This window comes from Labeo rohita, unplaced genomic scaffold (genome assembly GCF_022985175.1).
Source record: "Labeo rohita strain BAU-BD-2019 unplaced genomic scaffold, IGBB_LRoh.1.0 scaffold_149, whole genome shotgun sequence".
Classification (NCBI taxonomy): Eukaryota; Metazoa; Chordata; class Actinopteri; order Cypriniformes; family Cyprinidae; genus Labeo; species Labeo rohita.
In genome coordinates, this window is record NW_026127659.1 from 45441 (window position 1) to 50661 (window position 5221).

Here is a 5221-nt window from a genome sequence, read left to right on the forward strand (position 1 = left end):
TGTGCATGATTTTCTGATAATTAAATGGCCCATCATCAATTATTTCTTATATAATGTAATTTATTGTAATTAATGTAACTATAAATGCATTCAAAAATAAAACAGGTGTGAGTTTGCTGTGACTTATGGAAAGTATAGGAAAGTATAGGTAGGGCTTTTTATTGTAAAGACTAAGTTTATCCCTCATTTTCATTCAAGGAAAAAAAAAAAAAAAGTCATATACAACCCAAAACACACACAGCCACAATCAGAAATAAAAGAGGTGCTGCAAGAGGCTACATGTTTTTTTTGCTCTTAAGGTCCCATTCACCAAGATACCTACTCCTTTACCCCCACCCTTGAATTTATACATTTACTACATTGATGAATAAAGTCAAGTCCCACCCTATAATTTTTCACATTCTAAAACCTGTTTCACTCTAAAATATGTCACATTACATAGATCAGCCATAACTTCTGTTGCATGACTTTAAGTTTGCTAAGCAGAGCATGGACACTAATTATGAGATGTTGTGAAATCAAAAATCAAAATGGCAAGATCCACTAGAGGTTTGCTTTTCTTACATTTCAACTGACATTGCATTTTTCTAGTTGTAAAGGTTAAAAACAGGGGTGCCCAAACTCGGTCCTGGTCCTTGGTTTAGCTCTAACTTGCCTCAACACACCTGCCAGGGGGTTTCTAGTATGCCTAGTATAAGCTTGATTAGCTGGTTCAGGTGTGTTTAATTGGGTCTGGAGCTAAAATGTGTAGGACACCGACCCTCCAGGACCGAGTTTGGGCACCCCTGGGTTAAAATAATGTTAAGATACTGACAAACAGTAGTGTTTCCTTGGACTCGGACGGACTCGACTCGGACTCTGCCCTTTGGGACTCGGACTTGAGTCCGACTCGGCCCATTTTGGACTCGGACTCGTCTCGGACTCGATTGGTTAAAGACTCGGACTCGACTTAGGTGGACTCGAACCCAACACTACTATTTACAGATAAAACTAACCTGCACTTGAAGTCCTGAACAGGTCAGTAGTTTTGCCTCTCTGATTCACTCCATTCTCGAGTCACTCGCATTGATTACTCTGATACAAACCGTTTGGCGGAAACGCGGAGCATGCGCGAACCGAATCGTGTTGCCAGTACAGACCAACCGATTCATGATGTAGAGATTTGTTATCGAATGGTGATCCACAGAATGCAGATTGAAATTAAAGTAACAAGCCTGGTTTGAAAATGTAAGAAGTAGAAAGTACAGATATGTGTGTAAAAATGTAAGGAGTAAAAGTAAGAAGTAGTCAGAAAATAGTAATTACTGATACCAGAAAAATCTACTTAAGTACAGTAACGAAGTATTTGTACTTAGTTGCTTCCCCTCTCTGCTGTTACGCCTGTCGTTAACAATACTCCTGCGTTTTAGACCCTTGAAAACACGTGACATGCGTTTTCGTTTGCGTAGTGTAGAGAGATATCGTTTCTGAAATGCAGTGAAAACGAGGATCATTTTCATTTTTTTAAACGCTGTTTAAAACAGGACAGAAAAATAGCCTATCCAGCAGGGTTGCCAGGTTTTCACAACAAACCCCGCGATATTGCTACTCGAAACTAGCCCAGTCGCGTTCCGGGGGGTATGCTACACGTTTTTTGGCGGGGTTTCCCTGATACAGTTCGCATTCCAGGGACTAAACGTTATTGGGGTTGATTTAAACCGTGGACAGTGTAAAAGTACCCCAATTCCAGGGGAAACCACTTAGCAACACTGCTATCCATTGCTTGTAGGAGTGGGTGCAGCTATTAGTAAATTGTATGGGTCTGGCTTCCAGTCTCATTGCACCCAGCTATTTCAGCTGTACAAAATGGCTTGTTTTGCTGCTTGATACTGCAAATTGATGTGTCTTACCATATTATTTCAATGTATATTATCCTAATTACAAACACACTGGCTTGTAGTGCAAACAGTTTTACCTTTTACAGCAAATTGTTATTCTTCTGCTTCTTAGCTATAAAATTTCCCTCAGTTATGATACTAAAGACAACTTTTTAGTACATACCAGATGAGGCTTATGTTTGATCTCCTCTTCAAAACAGAAAGATATTAGGCCAATAAAAACTAAATATTAAAACTGTTCTCATTTAGCAGAAATCGAACTGCATCAGTGCTAAAAAAATATTGAAATGCAAAGAGATTACCTTGTGCCTCGACATGGTTTCATGATTGATAAGATAAGAAAAGACAACATGACCATTATCAGCATAACATCTCATATTTAATATTGTACAGTTAGGCAGAAAGAATAACAGATGAAACAGAAGATCGGAAATTGAAAACCGTATACATATACAAAAAATAATAAGAAAACAAACATGTCTAGAGCCATGTTCAGGTCTACTGTTAAAAAAGAAGCTGTAGAATGGTTAAAAAGAAAGGTTTTTTCTTTTTCCCAGAATACTGTTATACTAAAAACCTTAAAACTAAACGTACTTCAGAGCATCTGTGTGGTTTAGCGATCCACGACAGGAAGAACGGAGTGTTTTCAAACTTGCATAATGACAAACCTACAAAATATATAATAGTGTGTGATCACATGAGGCATACAGGGACTCTTTATTGCCCTTTGCATTGAGAGTTTTGTGCACGTCGCTGTCTATATGCTGTTTGGCATGTGTTAGACCCGGAGCCTGCGTGTTAGAAATCTAAACTATCCAACAGAAACAAAAGAGCGATTTCATTCTCATTTCCATTTGGAATGTAAAGTGAGTTTATTATAAAGGGTACTTTGGGTAAGTATGGCTAAAATAACATCAGTTTAGATTTACTGAACTCACTCAGGTTAAAATGGATCACCAAGCCCTGATCTAGGACCAGCCCCAACAACTAAAAAAATCTATTAAAATAAACCAAACTGGTCTCAGATCAGTTTAGGATAGACCGAGGGACATAATCGGTTCACAATAAAAAAGAAAATAAAACATGAGCAGACAAATGCCAAAACAGTCTGCAATTTTAAGGCAGAATGTTGGAGCAACATCCTATAATATTATTGTAATTCTTTTATATTCATCCATATCAAAAAATAACTATAACACCATCTATGGTAGGGACACAATTATCTACGTACACAGCCAGCAAATGGGTTTAAAAACATGGAAAACTGTTATTGTCATAATTTATCTGTGCAATAATGTTAAAACAGGTCTTCGTATGTTTATGACCCCAAAGAAACACACAAGTCATACACACTAGCAGACCATAAACCATCTATCCATAGCTTTGCTTTTCAACAATTACATGCTCGGCTCTGTATTAAACTCGATGCACTCGCTTCCAAACCTGCCATGAGACCTTTTTAACACTAATATCTGTGAATGTGGTCAGCAGAGCTGAAAATGTCTGTGTTCTGTCAGAAAGTATTACAAACATGAAGTATAACAACAATTTAAAGTTTCAAATGAATGTTGGTCAATAATCTGATTATAATTGATAGGTTGAGAACATGCACTTGACATACTGGACATGTGGTGTAATATTCTAGTCAACCAGAAGAGGGTGATAAGGTTGTGTGTGGATGTGACTATAAAAATATCCTACATTTTCATTTCTTTCATTCTTGTTGGATGAAATGTGGAGTAAACTGTACCATAGCACTCCTGCATGTGTTTCTTATGAGGTCATAAAACACTACAGCTTTAAAAAAGATGCAAGGAGATTCTGTTTTTTTAAGGAATGGAGCTTCATGATGCCTTTAAAAGATTTCTCCTTTTTTTCTTTTCCATTGTCTTGAAAAACATACTTTTATCAAGGACACATGAAACTGATCAAATATTTGGAGAAATTTAGTATTAACTAACTTGCTCACCAATGGGTCCTCTGCAGTGAATGGGTGCCGTCAGGGCCGTGCACAGACCTTTTGAGGGGCATGTGCTGAAACTGAAAAAAGGGCACCCCCCTCCACGAACCCCTCCACCACGAAAAAAATAACACACAATAATATTATATTTAATTAGTATTAATAACTTTTATACAGACAATATATACATATAGAGGGTATCTTTAAAACTAATTACAACAACACACCTGGCCTTCTAGTAAAGTTAGCTTTACCAGTTTGCCTTCTGGGTGGTTGTCTGTGTATTATTTGTCCTGTGTTTGTGAATTGATTGTGCACTCTCTCTTATTTAGTTGTATAAGATGTTCTTTTAAGATTTTCTTTTTTTCTTTGCTTTGCATACATGCAGATTACATTCTGCATGATAAAATATATAGAATGCACAGTGACCTGATGATTCTCATTCTCATTGTGTAAAGTTTTTTTTTTATTATTTAATACAACATTATTACAGTTGTAAACCATGTTTTTCTATGTGAAGACAAGCGGGGAGTATACAATACTAGATTTTTTTTTTTTAAATCTAGCCAGCAAACACATGCATAATATAATAGCACGGTAAACTTTAACCTACCATGCTGTGTGACCATAGGCTATATAATATGATGAAATGTTAATACATTACATCATGTAATTTACATGCATCAGCACATTCAGCAGATAGCCATAAAATCAAAATAGAAATTTCTTATAATATACTTTACCTAGCTGACAAGGATCACTCGGTTGCTTTGTGTCAAACTCAAATGGAGTTACACCGCGGGTTTTTGACCAGCGAATGTGTGCAATTTGTCCATCATTAAAACGACGACATCACATTACGTCAACATCACACCGGTGTGGTGATGCATTATATGAACCTTTATAGACATACTAGTGTTTATTTCATAAAGACAACGTTGCACTTATTCAAACAACAAGATATTTTACCGTTACAAGACGACGACGTTCATCTGCTTCTGCTCTATGACTCTGACTGATGTGCTGAAACGTAAGTTCGCGGCGCTCAGGGGGCGGAGTTGTGACGTTTGACTGACAGTTTGAGCGGTTCTAAGAGATGCGCTTTTTAATGCCTTTAATTGGTTAAATATTTGTTAAAAAGACAAACAGACGTAAATAGTTACCAATAGCATTGATTTATTAAAAAAAAAAAAACCTCCCCCAAAAAAGGGCACTTCCGAGTGTAATTACAAAAAGGGCATGTGCTCTGCACAGGCTGAGCCCTACCTGTGCACGTGCCTGGGTGCCGTCGGAATGAGAGTCAGAATTGCGCGTTTATATCTCAATTCTGAAAAAAAGTCATAACTTTCAATTCTGACTCTTTTCTCGCAATTCTGGCTTAACT

The 5221-nt window shown here is 37.2% G+C and overlaps 1 long non-coding RNA gene across 1 annotated transcript; it reads right to left on the minus strand.

Annotated features, from left to right (window-relative positions):
* Nucleotides 1-2234: 2234 nt before the first annotated feature.
* LOC127158382 (uncharacterized) lies at nt 2235-4798 on the minus strand. Its single transcript, XR_007826151.1, has 2 exons — nt 4635-4798; nt 2235-3936 (listed from the first exon to the last, which is right to left on the minus strand). It is a non-coding gene; the product is annotated as an uncharacterized LOC127158382 (long non-coding RNA).
* Between the last annotated feature and the right edge of the window lie 423 nt (nt 4799-5221).